The sequence below is a fragment of the Lissotriton helveticus genome, chromosome 3_1 (genome assembly GCF_964261635.1).
Source record: "Lissotriton helveticus chromosome 3_1, aLisHel1.1, whole genome shotgun sequence".
NCBI lineage: Eukaryota > Metazoa > Chordata > Amphibia > Caudata > Salamandridae > Lissotriton > Lissotriton helveticus.
Genome location: NC_136061.1, coordinates 222,604,168 through 222,621,319, shown reverse-complemented (window position 1 = coordinate 222,621,319; position 17,152 = coordinate 222,604,168). Strand labels below are relative to the sequence as shown.

The following is a 17,152-nucleotide window of genomic DNA, read 5'->3' as shown; positions in this document are numbered from 1 at the left end:
TTCCTGCCCGCCTGCTCCTGTCAGACCCTGCCCGTGCCGCCTGCTCTTGTTAGGCCCTGCCTGCTCTTGTTAGGCCCTGCCTGCTACTGTCTGCCCCTGCCTGCTCCTGTGAGACCTTGCTTGCCCCTGACTGCTCCTGTCAGATCCTCACTGCTCCTGTCAGATCCTCACTTCTCCTGTCAGATCCTGACTGCTCCTGTCTGCCCCTGCCTGCTCCAGTCAGACACTGCCTGCTCCTGTCTGCCCCTGCATCCTCCTGTCAGGTCCTGCCCACTCCCGTCTGTCCCAGCCTCTGTCTGCCTGGTCGTGTCTGACCTTGTAAGATCATGCCTGGTCCTGTCGGCCCCTGCCTGCTCCTGTCAGACCCTGCCTGCCCCTGCCTGCTCCTGTCTGCTCCTACCTGCCCCTGTCTGCCCCTGCCTGCTCCTGCCTTCCCCTGCCTTCTCCTGACAGCCCCTGCCTGCTCCTGTCTACCTCTGTCTACTGATATGTTCATAACCACCTCAAACACAACGGGCCCAATTCACAAAGGCAAAGTTAGACTTTTGGTCTACGTTTTGATCAAAAGTCCAACTTTAGTACTTTTCAGTGTGCACAACATAAGTTGCGAGTAAAATCTTTACGACTGCAGAGTTTCCACACTCATAGCAGAATCGCTGCATTCGGAGTGGAATCTCCGCACTTGGGGCAGAGGTCCACCTGGGTGCGGAAACTCCTCAATCATAAAGGGACTACTCGTAACTTATATTTGTGAATACCAAAAAGTATTAAAGTTAGCCTTTTGTTCAAAACTTAGACCAAAAGCCTAACTTTACCTTTGCCCAATGCTGGCTATAGCCTTAGGGCTGCAATTCTTTGGAACAGCTTTGACCCCCATGGCATGATACTGCTCACTCCTATGAGATGACTGAAATGGCATATTTGAGGTTATTCTTTATATATTGTGGACATTGTTGGTATAATAGTGCCTATGCTTGGTGTAATGCTTGCACTGGCATAATGTTGGCAATCCCTAGCATTTTAATAACATTATCACTTCTGCCATTGATTAGTTTAACCTCTCTGCACCTATCCTTGCCATCACACATTCATCCATTATACATTTTATTTTACTATTCTTTCAAGCAATTGCCCATTCAAATACCCATACATGCATTCATTCACTTACCTATCAAGTATCCATTCATTGAAACACTCATTTATCCATTCATGTACACACCCATTCAACATTTTGTACATTGTCAGATTCACCAATGAAGCCACTAAAACACAGCACAAACTCGGCAATAAAGAGGCAATGCCAGTGAAGCCTTTAGCCAGACGTATTGGCTTTACCAATGCTTAAATATTTTGCCGAACACAGAGGTGTTTTGTTTTGCTGTGGCAAACACCATTCTATTGATTTAGTTTGATCCTGAGAGCTAGCTTCCAAGAGTTAATATTTTAACACTCATTTACCATAGTTTCGGTGACGGGGGAATGCTAGGCAGAATGGCAGATAGGAAATGCTAGTTGCATGAGCATGGTGGCATTTGCGTTTTTCTTAATAAATGGAAGTATTTTCTTAAATACTTGGACACATGTATATTGTGCTCGCTGTAGGTTTCTCTTCGGTTTGATTACATCAACTATAGTGAGGCCCCCGCTCCAGATTTCATCTAGAGCTCTCCGGCCTCATTACTGTGCTGAGGGGGCTCCCTGCAGCTCCGGGCCCCCTGCAGCTCTGGGCCACCACGCACTGCGGGGGCTGCAGGGGCCTGTGTTACGCCCCTGGTTCCCGGTGTCTCTCTATCACAGCGTTCCCTGTGTCACTCTTTCGGGTTCTCTGTCTCTCTCTCTCTAGGAAGCCTCATTTACATTTAAATGGTCTTTAACAGACCTGTGAAGACTTCAGGTGCGGTTGCAATTAGACGCCGCCAGCCGCGAAGGAAGCTGTGTCAGCCGGGGCTGACACACACGACGGGGGGGGCTGAAGCCCCGTGAGCCCAATGGGTGTTGCGCGCCTGGTTAGAGATGACATTGCTGATTAGTCAGTTGAGAAGCTCCAGGAAATAAGGAAACGGGCCATCCTTCTTGCCGCAGTAATGCTGTGAGAGTTTGAAGCTCTGTCTCGAGTTGAGCTAGTAAAACGGATTGAGATAAGTCGTCTTTCCGGCTTTCCTAGGAATACCTGTCCGGCAAGGATATTTATAGGCATAGCCCTGCTATTGCAAGGCGAGCTTGTGCCTCTTTTATCATCTCACTGTGATCACTGAGGAGTAGAAACATGCTGCCGTAAAATCCCTCTTCAAGAATCCATCCCTAGAGTCTTCTGACTTAAGCTACCACCTACCCATATTTTAAATGCCTTTGCTGCCCTTTTCGGCTAAACCATTAGAAAATATGATCATAAAACAAGTTTAAACCTTTTCCAAAGGTAATCACTTGTTGAGTCAATTTCAGGCAGGACGGTGAATACCACTGATCCTTAAGTGCTATCAGTACCAGGTGTCCTCAAATCTGAGGTTAATGGTGGTGGTGTTGGAGTGCTGATTCTATTAAATCTTTTGACAGCAGTCAGCACCATTGGCCATTCTCTCCTTCTGTACCAGTTAGAGCCAGGTCTTTAAAGGGATAGTTTTCAAATGGTTTGACTCTTTTCGTACAGCCAGGTAATCTTGCTACCTGGGTTGAGCTCTGGCCCATAAGGACTCAGCCGGGGCATGCTGCAAGATTACATCTCACCTCCAATTGTTTTAGACATCTATCTAATCTCACTTTTAAATTGATTAGGTGTGTAGTTTTATATGTAAGCAGACAATACCCATCTTCTTGTTATATTAAACTTAAATTAATGTAAAACAACTTTATATCACGTCAAGTATCCTCCTCTATGGAATGCCAGCATGGCAGTCTATGGGATTTTCTCCCACACCTTCATTCTGATGCTGGATGAGGAACTCACCTTGGAAAAGCAAATATCCAAAGTTGTCTTCTTTTATCTCAAGATACATTGTGTGATTGTGAGAGCCTGCCTTTTGAAAACCTGTATTTTACTGTTGTTGATGTGCTGTTACGTAGACAATTGAGCAGCTGTTGTGTAGCACTAACCCTAGTGTATAGGTTTAGCAGGAGTGAAGCTAATCCTCGAGGACCCCCTCAGTGCATTCATTATCCAGGAGTGTCTAGTCTAACTCTATACCCAGGGAAAACAGGACTGCGAGTTGAGAGGGGGAGAGAATTGTAGCTAGTCTAGCAACAAATGTCACTAGTGGGTGCCCCAAAATCTTTCGACCAGTTCGCTAAAGTAAAATAATGCATCTTCACAGTGGTGTCTAATATATCTTCAACTCTACGTTTACCTAGTTCAGGAAATAAATGCTTCCTCCATTGATTCCTGGTCCAGCACAAGCGAAAATGGTGTCTGGGGTTACCTTGTTCCTTCTTTACCTGGCACGTCATATGCTTGTAAGGTATTCCGCAGATTTTCTTGTTCGTCATTTGAAACGTATGACTTTACTTGGTTATTACAAGGTGTAGTATGCTTAATCTTGGTTAGTTAACTACAAAACGCCTTATAGGTAACTTTTTTCCTTTTTTGTGGATGTGAATCACAGATTATCATCCAATAGGTGTCTCTGGTTCAACATGAACACACACTGGAGGCGTTCTAAAGTCTTCACAGGTGAGGAGAGAAGAGGAGAAAATGAGAGGACCTTCTGCTTTCAGTTCTTGATTCCCTAGCAAGGAATTCAAGAATGGGGTGCTGATCGAAGAAAATGGCTGCTGAGATTTAGCGTTCCAGCAGTTTAGAAATTATCTTTCACAGCAAACACCAAATCCATGTTGCATGGGTTTTTGAGCAATGCTTTGCTAATCTGTGCAGATCTTCTAGAAAAAGAGACTCCCACCTGCTGACCACATACCCACACTGCTGCTCACCAGTCTTTGAGTCTGGTGCCATACGGACTGTAACTGGAATTTCTGAATCATCCTGTCCCATCATACTAGAGAGGTTTACACATTGAGTCTGTGATGTCTTAGGGTAATGATATAGAGCCAGAATGGTGGCCCTAAAGGGCCTGCTCTAAGCCTGTACCTTACAAAAGCGACCATTTCAACTGAATCTCTGAAGTGATTATGTGCGAATTATTGAATATATCACCCAGCTGTTAGTTGATGCAAAACAGACCATCTAGGTTGATTGCTCACTTGCTGAAAATTGACCACGTCATCCACCTTACTAAATCTTAAATGGCTTCATATAAAAAAAAGATAATCGTGTTTAAATCCTTGTAATAGTGCATAAGGCTATTTTTATATTTTCTTTCTAGGCAACTAAATTCCTCAGATATCTATATTCTAATCCAATTACATCCACAGAGCAAAGCCTGTTATTTAAGCCCCTTTCTGCAAACTATGCTAGACTGGCAGTAGGGCCTTTTTGGTGGGCTCAGCTCAAGCCTGGAATTCAGTGCATTCAATACTATTAAGCGTAGAGACCTTGCTCTTGAATCATTAAATGTCTTCTGGGATTCCTTCGTGGCATACTCACTCATAGCAGCACCAAGAAGCATTGGCATTAGAGCACTCTTTAAAAAATAAAAAAACTTTTGAAAGGGAAAACATCTTTGGTGTCCTGGGACCAGGCGCTCTCATTCACTGCAAAGGAGAAACATGGGATATCTATAGAACAGAACTAAAAGTTGTCATATCACAAACCATCAAAACAGAGAGCAAAGACCAATTGTTCATCGTTTTCACCCACATGGTATAGAATTGGGACTCGTGATGCACAGTAAATTAGACCGTTGTGGGTTTGTACAAAGTTCACAGGAGGCCAGCCTTTTTTTGCAACGGCTCACATTTTGCACTAGACAGCCTTTCACAAAAGAATATGGCGTAAAAAGAAAAATTGTCTGCAGATATTTCACTTGGCAGCTGGGGCAACTCATTTTCCTACAGCACCAGGGAGCAAAGGCACTCGGCAGAGCCACCAAACTGAGGCTCCCGTCTGGGCCCTGCCTGTTCAGAGCAGCCTCAATTTTAGACGGAATTACTTTTTTTTAACAATCACATGTGAAGGCGAGCCAACGTTTGCATTTCCCTAGAGATAGGGGCTGTGTTATAAGACATGATCTTTGGCCTATGTGACATTCCCAAAAATGGCTCCAGGTGTACTTTCATGGCATTGAGTATAAGTCAGATGCATGGAGAGGATGGACGGAGCGCTGAAGCGTTTCAGACACTCACCCCCAATCAGAGATCCGGGCTGTATCCATCATTACTTTGCTCATGGCTGGGTCTGAACTGGGGTGGCGAAGTGAGCTAAAGAACGATGATGGATTCAACCCAGATCTGTGACTGGGGGTGAGTGTCTGAAGAGTTTTCGCACTCCGTCCATCACCTCCTTGTGTTTGCTTTGAGTATAAATAACACTGAAACTGTAGAAAAAGAGTTTTTAAATCCTTAAGGTAAAACATACTCCCTGCAACACTGTTCGGAAACATGACACTAAACCTTTAAGCAGCTGTCAGTAATTCCTCTCATATAGATAGATACCCACAACGTATTTGCACGTAGCAAAGGTGTCTCGTAATTCGAAGTTTATTCAACTAATGATTTTACACCGGGCATATCGGTCTCTTCACAAATTAAGTGTCATGTTTACGGACGTGACAGATGTGTGTACCCGCTGTCAGGAATCGGAAGCTACTTTGCTTCACATGCTATGGTCATGTCCGAGACTCACACAGTACTGGTCCACGATACAAGCAAATATGTAATACACTGACGCCAGGGAGGGGTAGAGATACGATCGAATGCTGTCTGTTAGGTATGAATATAAAAACTAAAAGTGGAAACCCCACAGCCCGTTTCCTCAATATGCTGTTGATACTTGCTAAAAGAACAATAACAATACGCATGGAAGGCAAGAAAGCCACCATCAATCATGTACTGGTATAATGAGGTGAACAGGTGGGGCAGGGCTGAAAGTATGGAATTACAAAGGGAGGAAAAACCATTTCACTTGAGTGGACTATTCGTTGGAAAACACAGCGATGGACATCAATACCCTTATGCAAGATGGCTAGTAACCTGTGACAATAGTTGAGACAAGTTGTCTAGTGCTAGCATAAACAGGACACATCAAGTAAGTATACTGGAAGTATGCTGTAACACTTCTGTCATCACCAGTAATTGAGTGCTTCAAAGCTACTGACTGCTATTGTGATATATAAAACTATTATTGAGTTCATCAGGAGGGAGGGAGGGGAATGTTTAGTATTAGATATGGTCTATATAGCAGGAAAAGTTTGGGAATATGTACTGTGTTGATTTCAAGACTCCACATATATAGATGGCGTTATTAAGGGGATGGAACACTGGTAAAATGTAGTGACTTTATGTGCAACAAAGATGCATACGACAACCTACAGTATATTATATGCTACTTCCTTGTATGTAAAGAAGCAAATTGCTATACTAGAACTGTAACACTGTTCAAAGTACTAATATACTGCATACGACCAGAAAGTTAATAAAGTATGTTTAAAAAAAAAGAGTATGTTTTATGGTAGTTAGGTTAGGTTAGGTGAGGTGGGGTTATGCTTAAATCAAATGTACAGAGTTTGGGCTGTAAAGTTTATGACTTTGTCTACTTTAGTGAAAAATGATTAGGGAAACAGAGGTAACCCGTACAACATGGTCTTCCAATTAAATAACAGCGCTGATATGTTAAACGAGCGGCCTTTGAAGCATGGGACATATCACTAACATACTCGAAACGCATCAAATACCCGTACCAGTTGTTATATAATGATGCGTATCATACAACCTGAATAAACAAAAGACCAAAATCATAGTTTTTGAGTGGGGCGAGAAGTACCACCCAAAACCACAATTAAGTCAGGTAAAAAGTTCGAACAAATTCAGCTCAAACCTCCAACAATCTAAACCACAAACAGAAGTAAGTCAAGATTGGTCTGGGTTCCCCAATTCTTGAGCCAACAACGACCTTGATAAAAATAAAAATGCTTGAAGGGAACAGTTAACAGAGGTCCAATCGATTTTACATTACGTGGAAATAATAGGAATCTGTTCATGGAACACCCATGGGTTCAGAGAAATATGTCAAGACCGGGAGACCGTTTCCTTCTTGGGAAAATTTGACATAATCCTTTTACAAGAAACATGGAATTTAACGTCCAAACCTATTGTCGGCAACAAAGAACATCATGTCCTGACATGAAAAATGTCAAACTATCGGCACCCAAGGTGGGGGGCCTGTTAATATATGTTACAGTCCAACAGGACTGGAAACCAGTGAGAAAATTGGATACAAGCCATGTTAGACCCGGCTTCCTGGGCACCAGGACACTCAGGGGTGACTGCGCTCCAATCGCATCAACTGGAGTGTTGCCCCACTGGTGTCCTGGGGCCTCAGTGCTAGTGGACCCAAAACTGGATAACCAAGTACTCCTCTCCAGCACTTGACTCTCAGGGTAGCGAGACAGAGCAGTCCAAGGCTTACTCAAGGAGATGAGGTGGGGTTAGACATTCAGAATACAATGCACACCGTACCACCAGTTGATAAACTCAATGTCCAGTCAGTGCTTTACTTTTTATAAAATAAAAGTACTTTAATACACACACAATCACAAAAAACTAGGATAAACAGTGAAAAACAGATGTCTCTACAACCCTCTCGGACAGAGTTTGGACCCCAAACAGTATTTTAGCGCCTAGACACTAAGCACTATAAAAACATATTTAACAAAAAAGCACACAATAAGCATTGCATTTTACAGACCATGTTACCCAGGGGGGTGTATTATGTTACCACGCGATCAAAATGATTGCGGTACATCACAACGCAGCTTTTACAACGCAAGTCGTTACCACGACTTACGCTGTAGGGTGCTGGACTTAGGAATAGTATGATTTACTATTCCAACTCCAGCCTATGTACAGTAGGGAAGGTGTTGGAATAGTAAATCACACTATTCCTTAGTCTAGAGCGCCCTCCAGTGCAAGCCGTAGTAACGACTTGCTTTGTAAAAGCTGCCTTATGAATGTATTGCGGTGTTTTGACCGCGTAGTAAAGGTTGTTTCCCTACACAGGGCTGCTCTCATTCATTAGAGCCTTGATACTAATCTTTGGATTGAAAGGATATAGTTTCGGCATATGATGTGAAGTCAAATGTTCTTGATCAGCCCCATAACCCCCACCCAAAGCAACAGAAGTGCCCTCCCGTTGTGAGTGAGGACACCGCTCTAGTGTTGTCAGGGATCTGACCACAGGTGCCTGATGTCTTGGCACAGTGTACTGGAGTCCCACTGGTCCAGTAGCCACTGGCTAGCTGTAGGAGGGTAGTGGCTGGACAGAGTGCCAGTTCACCTTGATACCCCCAGAGAAAAAGAAAGGTGGGGGCCTGTTTCACTGGCCTCTATCCCCAGCTACTGCTTGTACAGGCTCCCACAGCGCAGGGGAGGAAGTTAGAGGGGATTTAATCTCACCTTCAAGGACTAGAATCGAGCTTCCCCCTCTCTAGCTCCCTTGATGTGCGGCAAACTTCCTTCCACCCCAGCTTCCTTGATGTGCCGCAAGCTTCCTTTCCACACCAACTCCCTTGATGTGCTGTAAGCTTCCTTTCCACACCTTGGACAGCTGTCTGTAATTTCCTTGTTCCAAAGCACACGCTTCACAAGCCGCACAGAAACAGCTGATCTTCTACCAATCTGCTAATGTCCTGAATTCTCATTGAACTCTTGGCAGCAGACTCCATCCGTCAGAGAAAACTGCCTTAGTTCCAGACGCAGTGAGCAGTGTCTTATCTCCTGCCTTCACACTGCAGGTTGAGCCTGGCTATGTTCGGACGGACCTGGTGTGGCCGCCTCTTCAGTCATAGACCAGTCTTGAACAACAGCTGACCACTCAGGCCAGACGTTTATCACCTCTGATTGATAGGCTCATCCAATCGGAGGGTCTGCTACTTTTGCATCCTGAATACACCTCCAATCACAAACCATTCATGGCATGTTGAATGCATGGCTGAAGCATGCACAATTTCCCTCCATGTTTTCCTGGTACCAGCCCGTGCAAATCCCTAAAGAGGAATTTTAATTAACTCCAGCCCAGGAGGCACTGACCAGTGGAGGAGGGTCCTCTTAGCAGAGGTAGTGCAGCTAGACCCAGATAAGAGCTGAGTGACTACCCAAGCCCACCATGCTTTTTCAAGGAAATGGGGAGGGGCACCGGGGGAGCTGGGATGTCCAACAGAACAGCTTGCATTCCCCACACTGGCTCAGCTCACCATTCCTCCCCAGTACACCCACTGGGTCTCAAACACACGCCGGGTAGACAAAGGCAACAGGACCACAGGCATGGCAGACTGCACAGGTCAGGAGGGTGCCTAGGGACTCACCCCTCCTGACTATAGATTTATTGCTGCCACCACTGTCAGTCTACCACAGCCTTAATAGAGAGGGTAGTATCCACTCTCTGGAAAAATAGGGGTACACTAGGTATCCCCCCTCGACCTCAGAGGCAAGCTTTAGGGTCTCAATCCATGTAAACAGGGAGACCCTCAGTGGACATGTATGATTGTCATGCTCACTAAGGTAGGGATCTAGAAACCATACAGTAGTTTTTGAGTGACTTGCTTGGAGATTAACATAAGGCAGGGGATTCACTCTCTCTAGAGACATGCAGGAGACTTCCCGTCCCAACAAGCCATGAAATTGGAATGCAAGCTATCCTCACATACAAACCCATGGCAGTTATTGATTTTAAATATATATCCATCCGGAAAAGAAGAAGAAATACGAATGACTATTATGCCTGATAAACCTGATAAAGACACTGCAAGCCACACACCAAAAATACAAGATGATTATCTAAGGTGATTTTCCTTGTTGTATGGCCAAGATTCTAATAAAGTCAAAACCTTAGAAACATCCCACAAAGTAGTGTATCTAGGGTGCGGCAGACGAACCACTCTGATGCCTTTCAGCAACTTACACAAGGGGTTGCAACCCCACTGGCTTACGCTCGATATGATTGTGTCCAGCCGAGAGAGGTGACCGGAAATTATTAACAGATCTATATGAAAGACCTGATACAACACATTCAGATAAAAAATTTAAAACCTCTTTCACATCTGATCCCACGGGATCCACGTCGTTGAAGGCACCAACCCACCCATCGTTTCCATGAAGCCGAATACCATTTGCGGGTGGATGGAGCACAAGCTTGGAGTATAAACTCTTTAGCCGCCAATGAAAGGCCCTCAATTTGTTTGTGTCTCCTGAGAGCATCCAAACCATGAGGGATAACTGTTTCTGCAGGACCAGCAGATGAGGGGACCCCACTGGGTCCTGGAGAAGCATTGGAAACACAGGTAGTTGAAAGGGTAAGTCCACTGATAACTCCAATAGTGTCAGAAACCACGACTGAGTCTTCCACAATGGTGTGACCAGCACTCCTGACGTCACCTGTTGATGGATCTGTGCCTCCAACCTCTGAATCAGGGCAAAGGGGGGAAATCGTAGTTCCTCTGAGACCCCCAATGTTGAAGGAACGCATTGGTTCCCATCGCCATCGGATCCAGTCTCCAGCTGAAGAAGCGTGGGAGATGAGCATTGAGTCGTGAGGCAAAGAGGTCTATCATGCATACGCATGAGCTTCACAAACAGCGAAGGATGGAGTTTCCAATCGCTGTAGTCTCTCAGGAAGCTGGAGTTCCAATTCGCTTTCTGATTGAACTTGCCGGGCAGATATTCTGCTATCAAACTGATCTTCTGGTCCAGGCAAAAATGCCAAAATTTGCTCACAATGCTGACCAGCAGCCAAGATTCCATCTGTCCTATGCGATTGATGTATCGCACCACTGAAACATTGTCCATCCTGAGAAGGATGCAACAATTGCTCTTCAGAGGGGAGATTAATTTTATGGCAAATGAGCTCGCTAACAGCTCCAGACAATTGATGTGCAACTTTAACTCGTCGGCAGACCATCGTCCACCGGTGGCAAAGTCTCCACATCCTGCGCCCCAGCCCCAGCAGCTGGCTTCAGATTCTATGATGACATACGGGGAGGCGCCGAAAATGGCCCATTCCACGCTTCCATGTGATCTAACCACCAAAGGAGGTCCTCTCGAGCTTCTAGGGACAGGGGGATCAGGTGGTCGTATGAATACCTTTTTTGAAGATAATAAATATTGAGTCACTGCAACGTCCTGTAGTGAAGGGGACCTGGAAAGATGGCCTGAATAGATGTGGCCAGAAGGCCTACAATCCTCGCTAGGACTCTCAACGAGATCATCTGCTTCACCAAGCTTTATTGATCTGATCATGGTCATGGGCAGAAGTAACTGAGCGGTGACTGCATTTATCTGAAACCCCAAAAAGTTCATCTGTTGGCTCGGGATGGTCATTGATTTCTTGAGATTTATCACAAACCCTAACTCCTGTAACCTGGAGGTTGTCCACATTAAATGAGTGAGGAGAAGGTTCCGATCCTGTGCCAGAATTAACATGTTGTTGAGATAGATGATCATGTGAACTCCCATCTCCCGTAGACGAGTTACCTCCAGATTTAACAGCTTGGAAAACACCCAAGGGGCTGAGGACAGGCCGAAAGGGAGGGAAAGATACCGGTACCATTGCCCTTTCCAGGAGAACTGGAGAAATTTCTTGTGAGAAGGGCAAATTGGAACCATGAGGTAAGTATCCTTTAGATCCAAACCGACCATCCAGTCCTTTTATAAAAGAAGATCTCTCATCAGATGGATACCCACCATCTTGAAGTGTCTGTAAAACACAAACGGGTTGAACTCCCTGAGATTTAAACCTAATCTCTGGCCTCCTCCTTTCTTTTGCACCAGGAAAACGTTGCTGCAAAACCCGCCAGGAATGAAGGGTCCTACGGCAATAGCTTGCTTGGCCAAAAGTTCCTGAAGCTTGGAGTGTATAAAAGCTTGCTCTTGTAGGGAAAAAAGGAGCGGAAGAGGAGGGGTCATCTGACAAGAGGAGTCTAGTAATTCTATCTGATAACTTTGAACCGTGTGGAGAATCCACACATCCGTGGTTAGTTATGTCCAATTCATCACAAAATGTAACAATATGGGATCATTGGAAAAATAGCTGGACCTACCTGATGACTGGGCATCGAAGTTCTTATAACTCCTGTTGATGACCCTGTTGAATCAGCCACGGAAGCCTCGGGACCTGGAGGGGTAGAAGCCTGCTTGCTCTAGTTCCGGGGTGTATCCCCTGTGTCGTGGGGCGAAGCCTCGCTGAGGACTTGGGTTTGTGTAGCGGCCTGCCAAGCGTCACCTGCCACGACCGGCCCTACCAGAGACCGGATGAAAGACCCACTTGAGCGAAGACTATGACTTGTCGAAAGATGCAAAAGTGCTGACGAATTTCGCTATGTCTTTGACAAAACTCTCACCAAACAGCTGACCCTCAGCCAGAGGGCCTGGTTCGGCTGCAGCCAACTCAACAAGTTGCGGGTCGATTTGCAAAAGGACGGATTTGCGCCTCTCCGATGAGAGCGCAATTGGCATTGCCAAGGAGCCAAACTGATCTCTGGTTCCAACCCGCCAAGACCTCAGGATGAATGGCAGCTCCGGTTTCTTGCGCTCGTAGGGCCAGTTCAAGGACTTTTGCTAAGGGGCCTGCCACGTCTAACAACTTAACCTGGCACGCCCTAAGGGCGCAATCTATGCCCTTTTTTGGGTCTTTCTTATACTTTTTAAAAAAGTGGTCATAGAAGAATCAATATCAGGGGGTAACTGCCAACTGGCGAGCCAGATCAGGGTGGGGACATTCGGATTCAAGGCGGGCTCTAACTTCTTTATCGAAGCTCTTGCGCAAATGGGTTTGCATACACTCTGCCATTGCTGGGCCAGGAGTCCAGTCTGAGGAGCGAGGATGGACTATGTCCAAAGGGTCAAAACAGAAGGGGGAAGGTTGGACGGGTGAGGAAAAATGTTTGTGCTTCTTGGCGCATTTGCGGGGATGAGTAGTATCGAAATGATACCTTCCATCACCATTCATTTTTGACAGGTGGGAACGCCCCCCGGAAGTGACGTAGGAGCCGGAAGTCCCGCCTCGGAAGTCCCGCCCGGAAGTCCCGGGCCGGAAGTCCAGGGCCGGAAGTCCAGCCCCTGAGGGGATGCACCTGTGGGGCAACCCCGGAAGTGGGACAGGTGTAGTGTGTGAGTGCCCTTCACACAGGAATTAATGGATATGTATGTGTGTCAATGGTGTAGAGTGGTGGGGTGGGATGCCTCGGGCTAGCTGCAAGGCAGCCAGTAGGGCCTTCTAGGGGTGTTTAGGGTTGTGGTATGGATGAGCAGAGACTTACCTGTTGGTGCCATGTTGGTTGGGCCAGCAGGGACATGTCTGGGCCTGCATGGACATGTCAGGGCATGTCCAGCGGGTAGTTGCGGCTGCAGGCGGGTGTTGCTTGAGCAGCGACGAGGTCCATCTGTGGAGTGGGAGCCCTAGAGTGTTGCAGGGTCTTTTTTGGGAGGTAGGCCAGCCCCTAGGAGGCGTGCCTGATGCCTAGGGAGTTCCTGAATGGTGGCCTGGGGTGTAAGGGCATAGCCATAGCCATCCAAGGGCTGAAAATCCATTGGCCGCAGAAGAGGCGGGAAGCTAGACCTTTTGTTTGCTGGGGCAGTAATTTTGCCGCCTAATTTAAAAAAGTCTCTGATGGAAAATGACAGCAGTTATGAAAATAAAATAAAAAAATAATAAAGACAACTGTTGTGCAATTATGGCTTCTTTCTGCGTGGGAGTAATGTATTAGGGATGATAAACATGGACAGTATGTAATCCAGCAGCTGGGGGCCGTGTAACATGCCAGGGCACTGCTTTGTAACATGGTGGAGTGTGCTGCAGCAAGCCTAAACATGTAGTTTTCCAATGCTATATTTTGCACAGCCTAATAGTAAAGTATTTGGTGTAAAATGATGCCAGTTATGAAAGGGAAAATAAATAAAATAAAAAATAAATGAAGACAAGTGTTATGCAACTGTGGCTTCTTTCTACGGGGGAATAATGTTTTAGGGCTGATAAACCGGGGACCAGTATGTAAGGCAGCTGGGTGCTGTGTAACAGGCCCTTGCAGGGTCTTTAACAGGGTAATGTGTTGTCACAAACCTAGACTGTAAGCTTGCTGGGGCAACATCAGGCACAGCCAGAGTTGAAAGTCTCTGATGTAAATGACACTAATTATGAAAAGAAAAAATAAATAAAGGCTTGTATTATGCAACTGATGTTTAAAGTCTCTAATGTAAAATGATGCCAGTTATGAAAAGGAAAATAAATCAAATACAAAATAAATGAAGACAAGTGTTATGCAGTTGTGGTTTCTTTCTATGTGGGAGTAATGTCGTAGGATTGATAAACAGAGGTTAGTATGTAAGGCAACTGGGGGCTGTGTAACAGACACTTGCAGGGTTCTTTAACAGGGTAATGGGATGTCACAAACCTAGACTGTAAATTTCCTGGTGCAACATTATGTACAGCCTATTTGAAAGTCTCTTATGTAAATGACACTAATTATGAAAAGAAAAAATAAATAAAGGCTTGTGTTATGCAACTGATGTTTAAAGTCTCTAATGTAAAATGATGCCAGTTATGAAAAGGAAAATAAATAAAAAATAAATGAAGACAAGTGTTATGCAGTTGTGGTTTCTTTCTATGTGGGAGTAATGTCGTAGGATTGATAAACAGAGGTTAGTATGTAAGGCAACTGGGGGCTGTGTACAGACACTTGCAGCGTTCTTTAACAGGGTAATGTGTTGTCACAAACCTAGACTGTAAGCTTCCTGGTGCAACATTATGTACAGCCTATTTGAAAGTCTATTATGTAAATGACACTAAGTATGAAAAGAAAAATAAATAAAGACCTGTGCTATGCAACTGAGGCTCTACGTGTGAGTGTGGGGACATGGCTGAGAAACATGGCATTCTTATACAGCATGCGTTAGGGTTCAGCAACATGTACAGGCATATTTTTGCAATGGTAAAATATGCTGCTGCAGCCCAGAAGGGGATGGATGGTGCAAGTTCCACAAAAGGTGGCAAACCAACCCGGCTTGGAGATCTAACATGATGGAAAAATGCTGGTGCAACACAGAAAGAGCAGGACGAACAAGAGACTCTCAAGAGCGGCAAAACTAAAATGTAAGTTTGCTGATGTAACATTTTCAGCACCTATTTTTAAACCGTCTAAAAGACTGCTAAGACACGAAGAGGCTTCTACGTGAGGAGAGAGGTGGCATGGACTGATAAGCTTGGGAGTCTTGCAAAAGGTGGCGCCAAGGGTCTGGAAATATGCACAGTCATGATGTTCTTAGACAGGGAGAGGTCGGTGAAAGTATGACTTTTTAAGGCACGCTTTTAATACCATGGGAGTGTGCAGAGAAAAATTGAAATAGGGACGTAACTACACTTGCACTCTGAAATTTGTTGGAGCACCTAATTATATCTTTGCGGGTAAACAGGCTTTGGCAGAAGACTACAGAGTTAACATGGCGCAGAGGGGAAACAGCCACGCTGATGAAACACACTCTATACTTAATGTAAGTAGCTATGGATTTTGGTTTTATTCTATAAGGCAGTTCTGGTATTTGTTAAAAACTTTAGACAAGGAATAACTGTAAAATAAGCATGCATATAGGTATTATTGTAGTACTATGTCATAGAGACCTAACAGCTTTAAGAGTGTAAAAATTACAAAATAAAACAATGCCTTTTATACACATACCTTAAGTGTTGTTGGTCTCCGGCATCTGCTGTCTTACAAGGGGCCAGTTGTGGTAGATGCACTGGCTGCTGCTCTGCGCACTTGTTCTACCCCAGACACTACATTTTATTGACTGCTTGCCTTCTCCTGCTGCATCTTCTGGGAGCACACTCCTCAGCATACTGATACACGATCTTTACTAAACACAGCTAGCATTCCAGTACTTGTAGTGCTGGCTATTCTCAGTCTCATACTGTTTAGGGGCAGTACAGTAATGTTATTGGGAAATCGACAATGACAACACTTCCTATCAACATTCTATGCATGTTTGCATTCACTTGAGAAGACTACTGATGTTTTCAGGGTGAGTGTGAAAACATCAGTTGATGCTGTTAGTCTAGTACATTTGTATTTACAGCAGCCAGGATACAAAGTGCACATCCGAGGGCTCAGACAACACCATTACATTTAACAATGGCATTACATTCCTCAGCACCCTGCCATTGTATCCCCTTATTTGGCACCGCTGATAGCCTCCTCGTGATTGTCTTCTGTTCAATCCACTGCAGTATTGACAACGCTTGTTTATTGTAGTTTTACTGCGTTGAGTCCATGTCTCATGGATGCACAGGTTTTGCTCTCTTGATCTCAGTTGCAAAAATTGTACACTGTCGACCATTCTTTGCAGTGGTTAATTTGTAAAAATAAGGGCTGGGGCTCTTGTCAGGAGGCAGCTTGCACCAGCCCATTTCTCCTGTTAGCACCGCCTAAAACAGAACCAGCTACCAACCACGAAAGTGGGGAGAGGATGTGGCATAATGGCCAGAGTTGCTGACTTCGGCACATGGGAACCAGGTTTGAGCCACGGCATCGGCTCAACATCCTGTGATTCCGGACAAATCACTTAATCTCCCTATGCATAAATGAATGTGTCCTTAACTGGTGCTAATGAAAAGCACTGGTGTTGATGATTAAGCGCCGGCTGAACACTGGAAAACACCAGCTCAAATTAAGCACGGATTCTTATGCTTCTTTGTGCTAGAGCTAAAACATACATGAACCTGTCAATCTGTGGAAACTATTCCTAAATGAAAGTGCCTTGAAGTACATGTGCTGAGGCAGGAGGACAGATCCATACTCCCATACACAGAGTATACTCCTTGTGTTGTACATTCCCAAAGGTTCCATCCAGTGTAGATAGAAAAACACAAACTTCTTTTTGTCCACACCTAGATCACTCACAATTACCAACAACTGGCGCCCCCCCGGGTGTTGGAACTAGGGGTGCAGCAGTTGCTACAGCACCCCCAGTCCTGGAAGGAGTTAGGAAAGGTGATGGAAAACAGTGAAGCCTTTCAATCTGTGAAATTTTCAAACAGCATTAGCGGTGTGCTCAAAAGCAGTGA

The 17,152-nt window shown here is 45.1% G+C and overlaps 1 protein-coding gene across 2 annotated transcripts in view; it reads right to left on the bottom strand.

The window, feature by feature from the left end:
- The window catches only part of DTX2 (deltex E3 ubiquitin ligase 2), a 755,107-nt gene extending 739,209 nt beyond the window's left edge, over positions 1 to 15,898 (bottom strand). The window contains exon 1 of one of the 2 annotated variants that reach the window (XM_078679655.1): positions 15,768 to 15,898. The gene's annotated coding sequence lies outside the window, so the exon portion shown is untranslated. Of the gene's footprint in view, positions 1 to 8,499; positions 8,606 to 15,767 lie in introns of those variants that run through there. The other variant, XM_078679656.1, reaches the window with a different exon arrangement.
- Positions 15,899 to 17,152: the final 1,254 nt, after the last annotated feature.